This window comes from Megascapheus bottae, unplaced genomic scaffold (assembly GCF_031878675.1).
Source record: "Megascapheus bottae isolate mThoBot1 unplaced genomic scaffold, mThoBot2.hap1 HAP1_SCAFFOLD_40, whole genome shotgun sequence".
In the NCBI taxonomy this organism is placed as follows: Eukaryota; Metazoa; Chordata; class Mammalia; order Rodentia; family Geomyidae; genus Megascapheus; species Megascapheus bottae.
The window spans coordinates 3,152,252-3,174,391 of record NW_028327715.1 but is presented as its reverse complement, the minus strand read 5'-3'; the positions used below and the strand labels follow the sequence as shown (position 1 = coordinate 3,174,391).

At 39.5% G+C, this 22,140-nt stretch overlaps 1 protein-coding gene and 1 pseudogene across 1 annotated transcript in view; one reads left to right on the top strand and one right to left on the bottom strand.

Annotated features, from left to right (window-relative positions):
• Nucleotides 1-22,140, bottom strand: part of LOC150039353 (piezo-type mechanosensitive ion channel component 2-like) — a 104,983-nt gene that overhangs the window by 66,623 nt on the left and 16,220 nt on the right. The window lies entirely within an intron of this gene.
• On the top strand, nt 8,982-13,925 carry LOC150039354 (poly(A)-specific ribonuclease PARN pseudogene; annotated as a pseudogene).

The window sequence follows — 22,140 nt, the reverse complement described above, 5'->3', positions numbered from 1 at the left end:
AAGAATATTCAATTTAGGATAAGAAGAGTCCTCATATCTAAATATACCTACAGCTAAAAATATTAAATCTCAAAAATAAATCCCCAAAGAAAGGTAGGTTAAAGAGAAACTTCTCTGAAGAGGAAATAAGAATGGCCTATAGACACATAAAGAAATGCTCTTGACATCTCTGGCCATAAAAGAAGTGCAAATCAAAACAAGTTTGAGATTCAAGCCCCAAGACTGTCAAAAAAACAATAGAACATCAAAGAAGGAAATGTTCATCAGAGATAAAACTTGATCAGGGACATGAATCAAAAGTCAGGGGCAAATAGTATATATGTATTTGTGAATGACTGTCATGCATATCCTTTTGTTTAACTCTTCTCTAAATGACTTGGAACAATGCAAATACTATTGAACGCAACTGTATTGCTTAGAGAAGTGAAAAAGTCTGTGATGTTCAACACAGATGTAATTTTTTTCCCTGAGTATTTTCAGTCTGTGGTGGTTGAGTCACAACTATGGGACTTGTAGGTACAGAGGGCTGACTAAATATGTATTTATATCCACTTTGTGTGATTGCATTTTATACTCATTGACATTATCTGTATTTAAAAGAATAATAAATAACATGACCTTCATCAGTTGGAGATGACCACTATTAACATTTACACAATAAAAATATCTGAGTAAGATCTCTACTTCCTGAGTACTTTGTTTAGGCTAAATAAGAGATATTTAATCTAATTAATCCTGAATAGAGTTAGGTATCTTTACCTGTCATTCACATATGGAAAAGAAAACCCTGCCAGATTCTGATAGCGCACTCCTGTAATCCTAGTTACTTAGAAGGCTTCAATCTGAGGATCCTGGTTCTAAGCTAGCCTGAGCACAAAAGTTGTAGAGACTCTTATCTGCAGTTTAACTTGGAAAAAATGCCCAATGAGTATATGAGTGTACATGTATTTATATGTGTGTATGTATGTATATGCACGCACTAATAATGGGGATTGAACTCAGGGCCTGGGCATTCCCCCTTAGTTTTTTTTTTTCCTGCCCAAGACTAGTGCTCTTTCACCTGAGCCACAGCTCTACTTCTGGCTTTTTACTAGTTCATTGGAAATAGAACCTCAGACTTTCCTACCTGGATTTGGGTTCCAAATCTCAATTCTCAGATCTTAGCCTCTCAAGTAGCTAGGATTATAGGTGTGAGCCATCAGCACCCAGCAACATTATATCATTAAAGCATCTTTGTGCAAAATAATTGAGGCACTTCATGAAATTCACAAAGAAAGTGAAGTTGTGGGGAAAAGTTCTTTTTTTAAATTGCTGGGGTGATGTACAGAGAGGTTATAGTTACATTCATCAGGTAATGGGTACATTACTTCTTGAACACGTTTTTTTTTTATCAATTTCCTTCCCCTACCCCCTCCCACTCATCTTGTTTCTCTCTTCCTTTCCCTTTTTCAAATAAACAAATAAAACCATATATAATATATCAGGTACCATATTCAGATATAGTAACAACATGAGATAAACCATAAGGGGAAAAGAATAAAAAATAAATAGCTTCACATAGTACATTAAGAACAACAATCACAAATATAAATCTCTTGTTTCCATATCCTGGAGTTCATTCATATTAAGTGACGTAAGCATGACCCAAAGAAACACAGGCTCCATGTTTTTCCTCATTTATAACTATTAGTATATGTCCAGAATTCTCCCAGCATAGGGTCATAATAGCTCAAAAGCTATGTATACATGGTCATATAGGATGAGGCTAAGTAAAAAGTTATCAAAGAAAAAAAAAGAAAAAAGTTATTAAAGAAAGGTAATGTGCTCCGATGTGAGCTCAGTTTCTTGCACACAATACAGCGGAGAAAAGCCAGAACTTGGCTTTTCCCACCTGTGGATTTCATTAAGTGTCCAATTTGCTGTTGCTTTGAGTCAACAGCCTAAGCTTTGTGCTTTGTGGTCCCCAAAGAGACATTTTATGGCATACACGTACTGAAGAATGAAATGAACATAGCTTGCAAAAGCAATCATACCACCTGCTGTGGTAAAACCCAGCTACAGGCTCCAGGGCTGGGCTCTGATTTTCATTTGAAATAGAGTCAGGCACTGAGGTACTAAGCTATAAACTTGCCTTGTAGATTTAATGTTCATATACTGTCATCACAGAAACAATGAGACTTTTGAAGAGCATAATAAAGTGTATATAAAATGAACAGGTAGGTCATAGAGTAATTGATATATCATTCAGAGGCCATCTTTTCAATAAAACTTTCTTTTTTGTTTTGATCATTGTTTTATAAAGAATATTCATTTCAACTGAAATCTTCAGAACGCTGTGCAGTAAAAGTAAGACAAGGAAAATAGTCTGGTGAAAAAAAGTGTTAGAAAGTCTGGTACGAGTAGCTTATGCCTTAATCCTAGCTACACAGGAGGCTGAGATCTTAGTATCAAGTTCAAAAAAAGCAGCCCAGGGAGAAAAGTCCATGAGACATTTATCTTGAATTAACCACCTAGAAGCCAGAGTAGATCTGTGACTCAAGTGGTAAACTTCCAGACTTGAGTTTGAAAAAGCTAAGCATTAGTATTCAGGCCTTGAGTTAAATCTCCAGTATAATCACATGGCACAAAAAGGTGTTAGAAACTCCTAATTCATATTATTATCCTAAAAGACTTGAGAAGATCTGAAGTAGAACAAATGATTTGAATGTATTGAGCTGTGTTTCTCAAATTTATTTGACCACAAAATAACATCTGGCATCTATGACATTCTATAGATTTTGAGAGACACTAGCTGAGACCATGCTCATCGGTCTAGATTTTTTTTTAACAAAATTAGATGGCTAATTAGAAACTATACTAAGGTACACAAAGACAGGCCCAGTCTAGCCTGTACAGCCTATAACAGTATCCTGATAATTGTCTCAGGATGCCCCTCTGCCAGTCAAGCTTCCACATTGCTCCCAGAGTTTAATTTCTAGAAGCATTGAGCTGATGATGCCCAGTCTTGTAGCCTCAGAAAACACCCATTTTGCCTAGGCAGGGAACTAAGTTCTTGTTTCCCCAGGACTTGATTGCCTTATATCTCACTATGATTTCCTTGTATCCTCAATTTGTTTCTCCTCCCAACTAGCATGCAGATAAGAATGCGTTTTCAATTCTCTTCTGAGCTGGGCAGGGTGGTTCATGTTATTAATCTGAGCATTTAGGAGGCTGAGTCAGAAGGACTGTAAATCTGAGGCCAGCAGACGTTATGAAGAAAACAAATCCAACAAACAAATGTTCTTGCAAGTCTCATTCATAGCATCCCCATTGTAGAGTCCTTTCAAACTTGTTATTCAGCTACAAATAACTGATTTCTTGCTATTGAAACCTGTGCTCTGCACACACTGGGGTTGAAAATGACTAATGCTTGGGTCAATCCCTTGTTTACCAGTGTACCCAGTACCAGGCTTCCTTCTAGTTTATCACTGGGTCCTGGGGACTTTCAGTGTGTGGAACAGTATGCATGACTCAGAGGACGGCTCAATGCATGTCGGCCCAAGACACTGTGGCCCTTCAAATATTCACTGTGCTTCCTAGAAATGAAGATTGCACAAACATGACTGATGAATTAGATAAGATAGGACCACAAAACCCCTCGTCATATAGTTTGTGGAAAATAAAGCACTAACATTTGTGAGGAAAAGGTTATTATTGCCCAGGAAATGGTATGAAGATCACAGGATCCATGAATAAAACCCCAGTTGTATTTACAGAAAGATTTAATTGTAAAAATTGGACATTTTAAAGTATTAATGAAAATATTTTATGCATCTAGATGCACGTTTGCCTGAGATCCTAGCCACACAGAAAGCATGGGTAAGACTCACAGTCCAGGCAAAAAAAAACATGTGAGATGCTATCTAAAAAAAGTAACTAAAGCATAAAAAGACTGGGTAACAATCCAGTGACAGATCCCCCCTCCCACCCTTACCTACACACACACACACACACACACACACACATACACACATACTCATACACACATACTTACATATATATATATATATACTTTATTTTAGTATATATGTAAGAGAAACATTTAAAAATAATTGCTGTTGTGTTATCTATGAATATTAAATGGATCAATCTGGTAGAAATCTTCATCATTACTTTAAAAATATTAAGTTTTTACTCATCACCATATACTAAAGTATTGAGTATGGGCCATAATGGTTTATCAAAGAAATGGAAAGATAAGGCAAGGTCAGATTGCACTAAGCTTAGAGATTTTTTTTGAAAGAGTTCACATAACCAGACTTTAAAGATATGGAGCAAAGGAAGAAAGACCCTGATTATGAAGGCCACTGAGCCACAGGAGAGATAGTCATGGGTTCTGAAACTAAAGATGTGCATGAGGGATGCCAAGAGTCTGGAGTGCAAAGCTGCAGTTCGAAATGAAAGTCATATGGGCTTTGTACATGCAAGAAAGGAAGTCCTGGTTACAGGGGAAGAGTCAAAAATTATCCTTTCATATGTGTTCACCAAAGTCAGTAGGGTAACTGCATCCTAGGCAATGAATAGTATAAAGAAAATATACGTTCAAGGCTCTCTTAACTAGTCTATGTATAGTAGGACATTTAACAACATACTACATTTCCTTTCAAGTAATCCTAAAACAACAGTTTGCCAGACAGAGGCAGGTTCCCTGATTGCCAGAATAACAAGACCAGGGCATTGGCCAACCCAATGAACAGTCACAAGACCTAGCACCTGTTACATTTCTCCATATGCTAAGATTCTGAAAATTTTCCTTAAGTTTGACTGACTAGTGCCATGTCCTAATAATGAAGGAGTGTGTCAATGTATTGATAGAAATAAAATCCTCCAGTTACAGTAGGACAGGACTGGGGTAAGGCTCAGACAGAGCATTTGCAGAGTATGTGCAAGGGTCTGGCTTCTACACCCAGCCCTACAAAAACCCAAAAACAAACATAAAAATTTCACAAAGAATAATTACACTTAGGCAGCTCTTTAGAAGAGTGAATCCTTTGGTACAGAGGAGTTGGTAGAAAGGTCAACTTCAAATAAATGGCAATAACATGATTAAAATATCAAATGAGCACAGTTTAAGCAAACAACAGCTATTAAAATGCTTGTGCATGATTTTCTGATGGCTTCTGAAGTTCACACACCAAGACATGCATCCATTGTTTTTTTCCTTTATCTTAACTACAGTTCTGTTTAGTTCAGGCATCTTCACTGGGTTGAGCTGTAATAGCATGAACATTTATAGGCAGGGACTGTGTATTTAATAATAACATGCTAAAAGAGAGAAGACCCCAGAATCCAACTGCTTCACTCACCAAAAATTCTAAAGGTTACCTGGGTTGTGGCTGGACCTCATTTAACTTACACACTCCAAACCACTATTTTGACTAGGAGTTACCGGAGGACATGACTGTGTGTACATGTAGTCAACTCAGAGTAAATAAAAACTAATAACAGAAGCTTCCATTTTGAGTCTTTAATTCCTCCATTTCCAGTTCCTTGCTGGTTAGTTGGCTATAAAAACTTCAGGGAATTGAAGCCTGGGCTGGCTTCAAACCATGATCCTCAGAGCTCAGCCTCCCGAGTAGCTGGGATTGCAATGGTGGGCCACCAGTGTCTAACTTTAATTCTTTAATCCACCCAGGCCAGGAAACCATGGCCCAAAGATCAAAGATAATTTGTAGATCTCCAGCCCTGGGAGATGGACCGTGCCTTGAACTACTCTTAACAGAAGAGAAAACGGCACCATAACATTCTCAAGCACAGGGATGCATCCTCGGGGGCTGGCCCTCCAGATGAAAGACAACCTCAGTCACACAGACCAACTGAGGCTCCTTAGAGTGCACTTCCTGGGAAATTTACAACACATCTCCATCATTCCACCACACTGACACAAATGCAATGCTAGCTCAGGCCTTCTCACCTGCTTAAATTGGTTCCTGGAATAGCTTGAGAAAATGAGCCAAATTTATTCTGCTAGAAGGAAAATGGGATGAGAGTGGCACATATATCCTCCTGATAAACATTCTAAAAATTCTCCTCAGGAAAGAGTAGGAATATTTGTATGTCAAGAAATACATGTGTGTCTACTGTAACATATACATTTAACAGGCATTGTCCAAAGGGATGAGGAAAACAATGAGCTTTTTTAGGACAGGAGAGATCGACATAAGGTCAAACAAGTCTCCAAATGACATATAAAGTCTTCTGGTCATGTGTGTGAGCATGTATACATGTGCAAGAAGCTATGGTATGTGTATGTAAGGCACCATAGTATCCATGTGTGGAAAGCACCATAACGTGTGTGTACCAGATGTCATGATATATTAGCAAGATATCATGCCCAATGTGTTTACCAAGAAATTGCATATGTGCATGGCACTATGACAGCATATGTGTGAGCACCATAATGTCTGTGCAACTATTCACAATAGCCAATAATGTCTGTGCAACTATTCACAATAGCCAATCGATGGGAACAACCCAGATGCCCTACTGCAGATGAATGGATACAATACACACACACACACACACACACACACACACACACACACGCACACGCCAACAAACAAGATAAAATAATGGCATCTGCAGGGAAGTGGATGAAACTAGAGCGAATCATGTTGAGTGAGAGAAATCATGACCAAAGAAACAAAAGGCGCAAGGTATTCTTAAATATGTGGATATTAGATCCAAACAGTACAAAAGCAATGACTCAATACTTGGGTCCCCAAGGTTATGGACATGGTCTTGGAGATACAAACATAACTACACAGACATAATGATGGGCTATATACTCTATAGACATAATGTTTTATTACATAGATTAATACATATCTATGACATACAAACCCTCAGCTTTATTTTAATTATGTTTTAAAATCTATGTGCCAGTGATTGCATATAGAGATTCCTTTTCTGAATGCTTGTTTGTTAAACATGACATTTGCATTAGGATGTAAAAATCAATGTTAATAAAAATCTTTAAAAATAAATTAAGATAAATGTTTATTAAGTATAAATAAAACATGTTCATATTTTGTAAAAAAATGTGTGTAAGGCACTTTGCTATGTGGGTAAGGCACTATGATTCATGTGCATTGGGTTTCATAAGGTCTTCATGTATAATGAACCATGACAATGAACTATGGTCAATAGAGCATGTGAAGTGTGTGTGTGTGTGTGTGTGTGTGTGTGTGTGTGTGTGTGTGTGCACATGAGAGGTTCAGCCAAAAACAAGAACTGGGACTGGGGTTGTAGCTCAGTGATTAGCACATTATCAGCACGTATGAAGTACTAACTTCCATTTACAGTACCCCAAAGGAGAAAAGGACAGTTCCTTCAGTTGGTCAAGTCTGAGATGGGTTTTGAAGGATATCAGGAAGAATATGATACATCCAGTGAATTAAAAGCCATGTGGTTATGTTGTAATATAAAATATAAGAATGAATGGGGGCCGGGAGTTTGGCCTAGTGGTAGAGTGCTTGCCTACTATGCACGAAGACCCAGGTTCGATTCCTCGGTACCATATACTTAGAAAAAAGTCAAAAATTGTGCTCAGGCTCAAGTGGTAGAGCTCTAGCCTTGAGAAAGTCCAAGGACAGTGCTCAGGCCCTGAGCTCAAGCCTAGGACTGGCAAAAAAAGAAAGAATGAATGGTAGAAGTACTTTAGAAGATTATTTGGTTTCAGGTCTGTGAGAATCTTTGACATTTGGAGAGGTATTGGCAAAGCTACTTTCTTGTTGGTCAAACATAGAACAAGTTATTTAACTTATTACCTAAATATTGCATTATCTATTTATTATTAATATTATATATAACAATATATATTTATTGGTATATATTGCTATATAATATATAATATATTAATACAATATGTTTATATATTAATATATAATATGCCATATATTATATAATATATAACATATAAACATGTTATATATTAGTATATTAATTCTTATAATATTAATATACATATGAATGCATAATATATAATATGTTATTATACTTTTATAACAATGACTAGATAATGTAATATTTAGGTAATATACATAACATATATAACACATATAATAAAAATCACCATTTTTCTGACTGCAGTTAATTTAAAATTTGGAGGGACACACTCCCAAATTATATCAGTGTTCTATCCCTTATTTGAACCTACAGATAAAGAATATTCTTTTCTGTATTAACCACCATATATATGTACATATATATATTCTATATTAACCATGTAGCAATGAACTCTGCCTATCTTTATTACTTAGTTTTCTGCTGACTGTAAACATTTCCTTTTCTCTCCATTTACTTTCCTAACCACAGTGTTGATCCTTGAATTGTTTTTTATTAGATGGCCTGAGATGATTGTTAATCATATGAGGCTCAAATTGCTTTTGACTTGTGGGAGCCCCTCCAAGCTGGCGTCTGTGACTTCTTCCCACAATTAATGGGGTTTTGGCTTGTTCTCTATTGCAACAAGATTTTCAGGCCCATCTTTTACTTCTCCACCTTTCTTGTTTGTGGGCTTGAAGTGTGCAGGCATAGATTCAGAGCTGGCCTACATATTCGGGCTTTCTAAGTGAGCCGTGCTCCTGGGATCCTGGTTCTGGGCTCTTTCACTTGACCAATAGGAAATATATCTCTATGTATTTGCATATACTCGAATGTGCATATTATGACTATTTCCATGACTCTCTGTGTTTGTTTTTTTAAACCTTTGCATTCATTCTGATCACTTCAACTTAAAATTACCACCTCAGGCTTCCTTCTTGCCTTTTCTTTCTATGTTTATAATCTTCACTTTAGTGGTGAGAAATCTGGTTCCCTTGATTTCTAATATATTTAATTATATACCAAATCACTTAGTTGTTTAATATAAGTAATTTGCAAACCACCACAGCTGCTTTAGCTCCTGCACTTTTGCCACCCATGCTATAAACCACCTCTACATGGAGTCCACTTCTAACACGCCCCCATTTGATCCCTGCCCCCAAATCCTGGCTTCTGCCAGGACTAACGAGCTTCAGGTAACCATTCCAGGTGCCATGTGATCCCTTTACTAGGTGCATGTTGCAGAAACCAATCCCTAAATGCTTGATGGGAAAGGAAAGAAATCAGGGCAAGGTGTGCAGAACCGGACAGGTTCTGCACATGAGATCTAGCCAACATGGAGCCAGGTGACTTGAGAAGATGAGTGGTGTTAGGTGAGATGAGGGGAAATGATGGGTGAGGTGACCCTGATCAAGATTCATTGTACTCATAAACTGATATGATGAAGTGAAATCCTTTTGGGCAACTACTTGAAGATAACAAAAAATTAAATATTAGATTTTTTAAAAGGCTAAAGAAAAAGCTAAAAACCACAGGTGGAGAGAGATATGCAACCACATGCAGGTCAGCCCTGAAATACACAGAATCTGCTATCCACCATGTTGTTGACTCCAAATCCAGCTTTCCAGCCCTTCCCAGGACTTTGAGTTTCCCCCATTCTCTGAGTTACCAAGTGAAAAAGAGTCCCAAAGTGCTTAAAGAGAAGGAAAAAGACAGCATGAGCGTTTTTACCAATGTGTATTAAATAGAACTCACAATACTTACTGAGAAATCTTTTGATTTTGAAGCCCTAAGGCTTTGAACCACAATGCCAACCACTGTATTCTACATAATATGACTGTTATGTCTTTTGAGCCTTCAAGAAATTCATCCTTCATGTTTTCAGAAGATGATGTAGGGAATGAATGTATAAAACAGTAATTTGCACTTTAGAGTCGCATCCTAAGTGCTGGGCTGTGGCTGTCCCAAATCCATCAAGCTTGGGACTACTCCTAACCCTCTATGGTTCTGAATTAGACACAGATGGACACACAATCTGAATTGCTGCTTCTGAAGGTATTTGTGCAGTAAAAGCTAACATTGAGGCATAGGCAGGTTGCATCTCCCTTATGTTCCTCCACTAGGGATACAGTGCTTCTCGGTGAGACAGCCCAGAGTGACAGCAGACCCATTTCTGGACGCTTCACTGACACTTCTTCAATATGGCAGCCATATCCAGGAACGAGTTCCCTGAGATCCTCCAGAATGTCACCCATCTAGACACTTCTGTTCTCAGATCGACTGGTCTTCTTCCCTTTCAGACTTCACTTCCCCAACCTTGCCACACTTTATAGGGGCCGAATCCTAGGATGAATTCTTCTACCCACAATGCACTGACTCTTCTACGTACTCCCACCCACCCAGACTGCTTCCAGACAATTCCTGTCATAAATATTTCATTGGCCTGCAAAACTTTGATGAATCCTTGTCAAAGAGAAGCCAGTGTAAACCTGCTCTGCTTGAACCGAAGGCCTCACTGCAGAGATTGGGATTCAGTCCCTCCTGCCTCCCCACCCCCTCTGCCCCTGCTCAAACCAGAACATATCCAAAGAAAAAGGAGGACTCCATTTGTTGCTTGGAAGGGTAAGGATTGTGATTTGAATACAGAATGCACATTGCTGAGAAAGAGCAGCTCTCATTTCTCCAGGTGGGGAAGTTTGCAAATGTCATGAAATATCAGCCTGTGCTGTCTTTGCAGGGAGTCAGCATAAAACAGCCACAACTAAACTAACAGGTATGTCATTATAGTGTGCTACCTAGCTTGCAGTTCCCTTACTGGGCATTACTTTTCAATAGTTAGGAAAACATTATAGCCATAACTAAGGATTTTTTTAATAATACAAAGTAAGGGCATATCAACCAATATTTTATGTTTTCAGAAATGTAATAGAATGCAAGAAATTAAACCCTCCCCCATCTGCAACCACCTGGTGAGTTCAGGCTAGGTCAGGCTTAGTCATTAAGATTAAAAACTTTTCAATGCATTTGAACTGTGATGCTACAGATAAGGTATTTCAAATTTGTCATTGTCTATTCTAACAAAGGTTAAGCTGTAAAAACAGATCAAAATTGTTACAGAAATAAAATATTCAATCAATGAGAGAGAAACTGAGTTGTAAATTGTCAGAAGGTTAAGAAAAGGGAACCTTTACAAACCAAACTGTAGATATTAGTTTAGTTACGACTAAGTTGTGGAAAGCAGCATGGACTTTAAAAAAAAATCACAACTGGAATGACCATGTGATCTGGATATATAGCCAGAGAATGAAATGCTGTTGCTTGGAACCACATAGATGAACCAATAGGACACTACGTTAAATGAGGAAGCCGGGAATAGAAAGTCTGATACCACACAATCTTCCTATTTTGTGGAATAAAAATAGTTGACCTCTTAGAAGGCTGAGATCTGAGGATGATGGTTCAAAGCCAGACTGGGCAGGAAAGTCTATGAGATTTATCTCCCACTATGGACCAAAAAAGCCAAAAAATGGAGCCATTGCACAAGTAGTAGAGTACCAACTCTGAGCAAAAGAACTAAAAAGATAGTACCCAAGTTCTGAATCCAAGCCCAAGTGTTGGCATATACAACACTCACACACGCGCGCACACACACACACACACACACACACACACACACACACAAGCACACACGCACGCACGCACAGTAGTTGATTTCACAGAGTGGAAAGGCAGCTACTATGACAGGATTTATGAATGGCTATTAAGTCATGATTAGATAGGAGCAACAGTAGTGGAGTTCTGCTGACAGGAGGGTGTAGAGATGACAGCAATGTACATTTAGAGCTGTTAGAAGGATTATTAATATTTCACCCTAAAGATAAATGTTTAAGGAGCGAAACCAACTGATTTAATTATTACATAATATCTAAAGTTTATCACAGCCCATCGCAAGACTCAAATCCGTGAAGTTATTATGTATCAATTAAAAATAAGAAGGAAATTAAATAAACCCAAATAGTGAATGTATATGTTTATAAAATAAATTCTAACCTGGATATAGTTATATATTATAACAGGGATATATTACAGGATATAGTTGCTAAAATTACCTTAGATTATTCTTCCTTGGGCAATTCAATTGTGATGGTATTCAAAGGCACATTCAAGTCAGGTGCTAGTGTTTACACTTGTAATCCTAGGTAATCAGGAAGTTGAGAGCCAGAGGTTTGCAGTTCAAAGCCAGTCCTGACAGAAAAGTTCATGAGCTACCTGGCCCCACAGGAAGAGTAATCTTCATAAAGTGTACCAGGCCATAGAGGAGGCAGATTCCTCTGCTATCGATGGGGAATCAGTGATGGATCCCCGTGACCACATTAACTTATGGTTTTGACACTCCAAAAGAGAGATATCAGAAGCTTAAAAGGCATTCCATGGACTTTTTGCCGTTTCAGTTTGGCCTTTGCACTTTTAAGTACACAGACCACACAGATTCAAAACATATAACAAAGTCATTGAACTTCTATGTTTTTCCCAAGCCCTTCAGTAGATCCTCACCAGATGTCAAATTCGTTTGTCAGAGCTCCAGCACTGATTTCCTAGCAAGCCAAGGATTTGATTTTAATAAAGTTTTTCTCAATGGAATTCCATATTTAAATCAGGAAGAAGAATGATAGCTGAGAGAGCAATATGATGAAAAACGTTCTCAGGCTAATGGCGAGGGGGCACTGGCCTACATGTCTCCCGACACTTCACAGTGTCCTGTGATGATTCCTGAAGATCAGAAGAAGCTTATTGAGCAAGTTGTAATGAAAATAGAAGACTTACTACAAAGCGAAGAGAACAAGAATTTGGATTTAGAGCCATGGAGTGGGTTCCAAAGAAAGCTAATTAATCAAACTTTGAGCTGGAAGTATCTCCAAAGCATTCATGTTGAGACTTGAGAAACAGAAAAGAAGGAGCGATACATAGTTGTCTGCAAAGTAATGAGGAAGAACGCAAGAGAAGGGAGCAGCAGAAACATGCTAAAGAACAGGAGGAACTTAATGACGCTGTGGGATTCTCAAGAGTCATTCATGCCATCACTCATTCTGGGACACAATATGCTCCTGAACATCATGCACTCAGTCCACCAGTTCTACTGCCCTCTGCCTCCGCATTTGAATGGCTTTAAGGAGATGATGATGTGTGTCTTTCCCAGGCTCTGGGATACTAAATTGATGGCCAGCACACAGCCTTTTAAGGAAATCATTAACAACACATCCCTTGCAGAATTGGAAAAGTGGTTAAAAGAGACACTTTTCAACCTTCCTAAAGTTGAAAGTGCGGAAGGTTTTCCAAGCTTGCGAGCAGCTCTGTGATGTTTCTATCACCTGACTGCGCTTCAGCCCCACATGAACATCCGGGTTCTTTTCTTGGTCCACCAAAAATTCATGTGTCTGCCAAATCAAAACTCACCGAGCTTTTTTTAAACAAGCTATCTCTCATGGGGATCCTAGACCCCCTGATCTAAACCTGGAAGGGCCAGACTTGCAGTCTAAATGTGACCATGACTCTATGTGACATTTCCTAAGGTGTGGAAAACCAGTGACCTTTACCAGCTTTTCAGTGCCTTTGGTAACATTCACAAATCCTGGATTGATGGCACATTGGCCTTCGCATCTCTCAGCCAGCCTGACTTAGTTAAGATTGATATGAATACTAGCAAATATGCAGAAAGCTATGGATCCAAAACTATGCTGAGAATGTTGGGAAGAAATGGGAAGACAAGTAGACCAAGAGAAAACGGAAAGAAGACAGTTGGCAAGAAGTGGAGCAGAAGAAGCTGGACACGAAAACCTCGTCTCATAAGTGACAGAACCATGACTTCTGCACCAACAGCTTCTCGGCTACCAGCACAGTGGGAGAGAAGATTACAATGCAGGAGAAGCCAGCTTGGGAGATGGAGCAAGAAGGAGGGATGCAAGAAGGCCAAGAAATTGAAAAGGATGAAGGAAGAGCTTCTTTTGGTAGGGAGCCGTATGGTCAGCCTGGCCAAGCTCTTCGAAGTTCCTGACACCAGGTAACCAAGACCTGAGGAGCATGCTGGGAAACCACACTGCATTGCGTTACAAAAGCATGGTGTGGGAGGGGCAAAACCATGAGGGTTTCCAGTTTTTACTTTGGTGGCTGCTGCTTTTTTTCCCCTTTCTTTCTTTCTCCTTTTTAATCTAAACTAACTATGGACACACATCACAGCTGTGGGCTGTTTTGAGCATCGGAGTTACTATACTAACCTGTTAATTATTTTCTGCACCTGGAAAGCTTTCCTGCTGGTCTGTATGAAAACAGAGCCCACATCTGGTGTCTTGGCCTCAGGTTCAGGCTTGAGCTCTCTACTGCCTGTCCCAGTCTGTGGGGCAGTCAGAGGTCAAGGGCATGGCTCCTGGAGGCCACAGCTTCCCACCACAGCTGCTTGAAAACATCAGTCAGGCTTGTTTCCTGTGGGAATGATGCAGGGTGGATCCCTGGGGGAGCCGGCATGGGCCATTACACTCTCCTGCCATGCCAGCTTTTGTGAAGTGGCCCAGAGAAAAATCTAATGCTGTTATAAGTGGGTGCTTGGCTCGCTCTGCAGAGTTTCTTCATTGCTCATCCTTGCTTGATGTTTCTGTGTGCATGTGTGTACGCAATGTGTGTGTGTGTGTGTGTGTGTGTGTGTGTGTGAGAGAGAGAGAGAGAGAGAGAGAGAGAGAAAGAGAGAGAGAGAGAGAGAAAGAGAGAGAGAGAGAAGAGAGAGAGAGAGAGAGAGAGAGAGAGAGAGAGAGAGAGAGGAGGGGGTGGGGAGAGGCAGATCATGGTGAACCCTGACTTGGATGTGAGCACCAGTGACAACTGCATGCTCAGAACCTCCTCCCTATCGTCTGCTTCCAATAGATCATTAGTAGACATTGAACATTTTTGTATTGTGAAAATAAAAATGAGAAAGTGTATTTCCAAAAGGATCAAATTAAAGAAATTTTCATAGAAAAAAAAAAGAAAAGTTCAGGAGATCAGTCCCCAAAACAGCACAAAGCTGTCACTCAAAGGAGTGACTCTAGCAAGAGAGACCATTTAAATAAACAGGCTAAGCAGGGGCAAGGTTCTGAGGTCAAGTCCCAGTACCAGGGGCTATTCAACAAACATTTATGGGGGACACAGAGTTGAGGCAGATAGACTAAAAGTGGAAAGTGGGGATCCCCTGAAGGAAGGGGAACCAAGGTGCTCAGCCACACAAAGGCCTGCACGTAATGTTACTAGTAGCTGTATTCATAGTCATGTAACTTGAGTATCATTACTCCACCCAGTGACCCAGTCTATGCTAACAACCCACCCAGTAGAAGTGGAGGCTGATGGATTGTTGAGAATCCACAGATAGAGAAATCTAAAGTTGTTGCTGTGCGGAAGGAGGAAGACAAAGGCATAGACTGCAGGATTCTAGCACACGACTAGCCAAAGCTATGAGTCATTGTAACACATCTGCTTAGTCATTGCTGAGGGAAGACTTTGGGGGTGAAAATACTATGCATTTTTATTGTGGTGGGGTCCCATGACTGGAAGTAGGTAGTTGGCATAGTGAATGTAGATAACACCTCACTGGCAGAGAGGGAGGGAAGGTGGGAGGGAGAGAGGGAGAGAGAGAGGGAGGGGGGATGGGATAATAACAAGCTACAAGAGGGAAAAGAAAAGGTATGAGAGAAAGAAGAGGGAGAACGAGAAATCAAGGTAGGTAGAAATGTTGAGAGGAAGAGAGAGACAGGAGAGAAAAGGATCCAGAAATAAGAAAAGAGTAGAGGTTGAAGCTTGTTTTCCTTACTATGAGCGCTCATGAGCCAGTAGCTCATGCCTGTAATCCTCGCTATGCAGGAGGAGATCTGAGGACCTTGGTTTGAAGGCAAACCAAGTAGAAAAGTTCTTAAGACTCTTATTTCCAATTAACCAGCAAAAAAAAAACTGGAAGTGGAGCTGTAGCATAAGTGGTAGACTGATAACCTTAAATGGAAAAGCTAAGGGGCAACATCCAGCCCTGGAGTCTAAGCACTAGTATTGACACAAAATAAAATAACGCTAAGGAGGAACAGAAGAGAGGAAAGGCACGTGTAATACAGAAACATAGAAAAAAGACAATGTAAAAATTTAAATGAATAAGTGAAGAAGCAATGGCAACCAAAATCCAAAACAGACACTTGATATAAAGGAGCATTCTAAATAAGCCATATCTGGTAGTGTGTAAGTGTTGAAAGTAACAAAAATTGTACTAATTTCTAGTGAGAATTCTTTATGACATCTCAGCATGAAAAAGCAATACAGTCCAGAGGTCCATGAGCCTAAAGCATGGTATTATTTTAACAGAAGCTACTCCTGGCTCTTCTCCCCAGGGTGTTCCCTGCTACAATAATTTATGGCAAGGGTAAGATGAACAATTCTGGATGCAGTGGAAATTGTTTCTTTGGTGAATCATTTCACTTGAAATGTTGGGAAATGATGTCTTAATAAGTTCAAGACCTATTAAAAATCACTGATTTATGTGATTAGGTTATTGAGAGATTTTTCTCCTGCAGAAAGATTTGTTATTTTCATAAATAAGAACATCATGGATCTATCTATCGTTCTATCTATCTACCTATTTATCTCTATCTATCTCTACTGGTACTATATATATATATGTATATGTATATATACATGTATACTTTCACATCTGTACAGAATCTATCTATCTATCTATCCATTGATCCTACTGGCCAGATCCAAGCTTTCTAGTCTAATGGGAACCATATCCCACTGGCCTTCACCCAGGTCACATACTACTGAGCCTGTCTTGAATGCTGTCATTGCCCTTTTCTTTCCTAGGGCAAATACTAAACCTCTGACTCACCTCCATACATCCAGCTTCCCAAGTCAGATGCATTTCCTCTCCTGTTCCACCATGATTCCCTCCTTGGGGATTCCTGATCCTTCATACAAGCTTTGTCTGGACGTGGACATCACAGTGTCCTGTGTCCATTATGAGAACAGTGAACAACACAGAGGGGGGCTTCTGCTGCTTCTCTTCTGTCTCCACATTGAGCTTAAGGCTGGCATGTGGTCCTTATTTACTAAATATCTCTTAATTGAATTGAACAAGAAATCATCATTTATTATGGCCCATCAATTTGGCAAGGCTAAAAGTTCCGTAATGGCCTGTTGGTGCTGTAATGAATTTTTCCTTTTAGCATGCCATTTAACAAGCACTTCCACTCAATGTCCTCTGGGTGCCTACAAAGGCCAAGAGCCCCTGGTGGGGCTCCCTATCAGCTTTCTCCTCCTAAGGTTCTCAGACTAGATGTCTTCAGATTATGACATCTCTCTTTTTTTTTGCCAGTCGTGGGCTTGAGCTCAGGGCCTGAGCACTGTCCTTGGACTTTCTCAAAGTTAGAGCTCTACACTTGAGCCTCAGCACCATTTCTGGCTTTTTTCTATGTATGTGGTACCGTGGAATTGAACCCGGGTCTTCGTGCATACTAGGCAAGCACTCTACCACTAGGCCAAACTCCCAGCCCCTGACATCTCTCTTCTTATTGGGAAGCCACTAACACTTAAAGCCAAGATTTGGGCCATGTTTCTGGGTACTGAAAGCCCCCTGGATGGTTCAACCAGCTGTCATCAGCCTAGAGAGCTCGTAGGTCACTGCAGTGCTTGTGGGCTGAGGGCGTTGGGCAATCCCTGACTTGGAGGACAGAGAGTCAGTGACTTGTGAGGCTGAACACAGTGCTGGGTGGGGACTGTGGCTGCTTGTTTGCACCCTTTACTGAGCACAGCAGCAGACCTCAGTGCCTGTCATTTCCACCTTAGGCTGAAGCACTTATCTATTCCTCTCATTTCTCTTAGTAGGAAGTGGCACTGGGCTTGTTGTTTTCCTTGATCATAACTTTCTTCTTTCTTTTCCCTAAACTAAGGAATCCATGACCGTGAAAACACAGTAACTCTCCTAGGGTATGGGAACTAAACCAAAGCCACCCAGGAAAATGTGTCCTAGTGACAAAGAAAGATTCCAACAGAGCTAATATTATTCACTATGATTTTTTTTTCTTGAACAAGTCAAGCACCTGTTTTTTGCATACATCTGATGACCACTCAGTAACTCCAGGGCCAAGCTGATCTTTTGGTTTCAGATTTCTCAGGAGAAAGATTTCCTTGTCCTCCCTACTCCTGCCCTGTGATCTATATCCATTAGTGTTCTAATGCAAAAAGAAGAGGAAGAAGATGAAAATCACTGGCAAATTCACTAAAATGACATCCAGTCCTATAAGAAATTTGATTATCTATGGGGATGACTAAATAAATATGGTTAGCTGGTCAGAGGAGAGTGCAGAGAAGTTTTCAAACCCAAACATTTCTCATGATGGCCGAGTGAAAACAGTGTTCTTTCTGTTTACAGCAAGCAAGTCAATACATGGCTTCTGGTGCAAGCCATTTGAAGCTCTGTCTGAGCCTTTCTGGTCTCTAATCTGATATTTATTCTTTCCTGTGCTATTACCTTGGCCATTGATCAGGGTTTTCCATTTGCTCTTGGAATGACATCCTCTCAGACTATTTATTGCTCACAGTTACAAGGCCAAGCAAACTGAGGTGGGTAGATCTGGCCTGGGTCACCACTTGGCTCTGTCCACTGATGGAGTTTGGTCTGGTACCACATACTGTGGCCAGGAGAGGTGCAATATTCACAGTTATTTGTCTCTCTAACAGGGCCTTCCACACAATCCATAAAAAAAAATTCTTCTGAACCTCTCAGAATAAAGAGCGTCACTTAGAACTCACCTTAGTAGATGGATGCAAAGGCAGGGTGAATACCTTGTGTCTGAAAATCTCAAATCTGGGAACATTGATAGCTTATCAATAATCAAGATGACGACAGGAGAGGAAATTTCCAAATCCTGAAGGTTGGCTTCATATAGAGAATTGTTTAACAAATATCATCAATCAAGATGTATTGTATTCATAAACTGATCCATGGAATGGTAATTCCATAACTATTAATGATAATACAAATATAATTTAAAAATACCATGTAAATGACTCCAGGCTATGTGAATCTGGATCATAAATAATTTTTTTCATGTTAAGTCTATCCAAAAAATAGCTCATTATGTATAAGGAAATATTCTTAAAATTGAAAAATTGATTACAGGCATGAGTCACCCATGCCCAGATGATTTCTAAATCCTACAATTCCTGAAAGAAAAAAATAAAGATACTAAATATCACTAAGTCCTCCTCTGGCCATGCCTGTTAATAGCCTATTGCTTTTTTTTGCCAGTCCTGGGCTTGAGCTCAGGGCCTGGGCACTGTCCTTGGACTTTCTCAGGGCTAGAGCTCTACCAGTTGAGCCTCAGCACCTTTTATGGCTTTTTTTTTCTATGTATGTGGTACTGAGGAATTGAACCTCACCAAACTCATGGCCCGAGCCTATTGCTTTCTAATAACTTTAAACACTTTTTTTCTTTTGGCAGTATTAAGTTTTGAACTCCGGGCCTCATACTTGCTAGGCTGGTGCTCTATCATTTGACCCAAGCCTCCACCCTTGCTCTTTGCTGGTTATTTTGGAAATGGGGCATAGCAAACTTTTCTGCCTTCGCTAGTCTCAAACTGAGATCTTCCAACTTTCTACCTCTTGAGTGGCTAGGATTACAGGTGTGGCCATGAGAGTTTTCTTCACCATAAGCATATTTAGAATGCACATGGATAGCTTCACATATATGCAGAATAAACGGAAAATGTAATCTGTTGACAATGAAGCGTAACTCTTTCATATGACCCATCAGCAATAAGAACGACTTTTATGCAAAAAACAAATTTACTATTCTTTCCTCTTCCATAGGAAGTGATTGTTCAGCCTTAACGAAGGCAGCTTTCTCTGCTAGAAATGATGGTCTAGCTTTAACAGAGCTCTGCAAGTCCTTTTTTTTACACATATTTTTAATAATTTTTTATTGTAATTAATAAAAGGGTTCCATGATATTTGAAAGATAGAGGGTGCATTAATTCACATACATTGATATCCTTTCACATGTCTTGTTCCCCATTACCCTCCCCCCCACCTACCACCCACCCGAATCTTGGTTTTCCCCCCTTCCCTATCCAATTTCAAATAACCAAATACAAATATATCCAATATAACAGGTAACAAAGTGAGATACTGTAACAATATGAGATAACCAAGGAACAGCAAAAGAGATGAGAGATAACATAGCACCTTAAGAACAACAATCATTCATTATGTGGTTTCTGTTTCTATATCCTAGAGATCCTTTCATTTAGCATCCTACTATATGGCCTTTTGTATCAAGGTTTTGCTCTATTACAAATCTCTGCTAGGAGAGCCCAAGGTTTCTACTGATTATGACAAATGAGGGAAACCATTGAGCCTAAGTTCCTTTGAGTCTGGCTTACATCACTTAATATGATCTTTTCTAAGTCTTTCCATTTCCTAACAAATGGGGCAATGTCATTCTTTCTGACAGCAGCATAGAATTCCATTGTGTACAAATACCACATCTTGTTGATCCACTCATCAACTGAGGGACATCTAGGCTGGTTCCGTATCTTTGCTATGGTAAATAGTGCTGCAATGAACATTGTTGTGCTGGTGGATTTAGTATGTCTTTGTTTCTGGATGATTGGGTAAATGCCAAGTAGTGGAATTGCTGGGTCATAGGGGAGCTCTATGTTTAGTCTTGTGAGGAACTGCCATACTGCTTTCCATAGTGGTTGAACGAGTTTGAACTCCCATCAACAGTGTAGCAGTGATCCCTCCTGGCCATATCCACTCCAGCATCTGTTGTTATTAGTTTTCTTGATCCTGGCCATTCTGACTGGAGTGAGGTGGAATCTTAGAGTTGTTTTGATTTGCATTTCTTTTATGACCAGAGATGTTGAGCATTTCTTCATCAAAGAAATAGAACTACAGACCTATTTCTTTGATGAACATCGATGCAAAACTTCTCAACAAAATACTGGCCAACTGTCTACAACAACTCATCAAAAAATTATACACTATGATCAAATAGGTTTCATCACAGGGAGGCAAAGCTGGTTCAACATAAGCAAATCAATTAATATAATTCAATACATCAACAGGAGCAGGGACAAAAATCACATGATTGCCTCAATAGATGCAGAAAAGGCATTTGACAAGATCCAACACCCCTCTATGTTAAAAGCTCTGGAGAAACTAGAAATCCATGGAGCATTCCTCAATATAATAAAGGCTGTGTATGACAAACCCACAGCTAGTATTATACTTAACGGCGAAAAGCTAAAGCCATTCCCTCTAAAATCAGGAACAAGACAAGGATGCCTATTCTTTCCACTCCTCTTTAACATAGTACTAGAATTCCTAGCCAGTGCAATAAGGCAAGAAGCAAGCATAAAGGAGATCCAAATAGGGAAAGAGGAAGTAAAACTTTCCCTCTTTGCAGATGACATGATCCTGTATTTAAAGAATCCTATGGACTCTATTCCAAGCTCCTTAAGCTGATTCAAAACTTTCAAAGAGTAGCAGGGTATACAATTAACCCTCAACAATCAACTGCCTTCCTCTATGCCAACAGTGAGAGGAATGAGGCAACAATCAGTAAAGCAACTCCTTTCGCAATAGCCTCAAAGAAAATAAAGTACCTAGGAATTACTTTAACTAAGAATGTAAAGGACCTTTTTGATGAAAACTTTAAAACCCTGAAAAAGGAAATTTAAGCAGAACTGAGAAAATGGACAAAACTCCCTTCCTCCTGGATTGGAAGAATCAATATCGTGAAAATGACAATCTTGCCAAGGGCAATCTATAAATTCAACGCAATACCAATCAATATCCCAATGTCATTCTTTAAAGAAACAGTAGAGGCAATCCAAAATTTCATATGGAATAATAAAAGACCTCGTATAGCAAAAACACTTCTTAGCAGAAAGAACAGCGCAGGAGGAATTTCAATTCCAAACTTTAAACTTTATTACAGAGCTATAATTATCAAAACAGCTTGGTACTGTCACAAGAACAGGCCTGAAGACCAATGGAATAGAACTGAAGACCCAGATATTAAACCATAGACCTATGGCCACCTAATCTTTGACAAGGGAGCCAAAAAAATAGAATGGAAGAAAGATAGCCTCTTCAACAAGTGGTGCTGGCAGAACTAGTTAAAATATGCAGAAAGCTAAAGTTGGATCCTTCTTTGTCACCCTGTACTAGAATTAACTCCAAATGGATCAAAGACCTGGAGGTAAAAG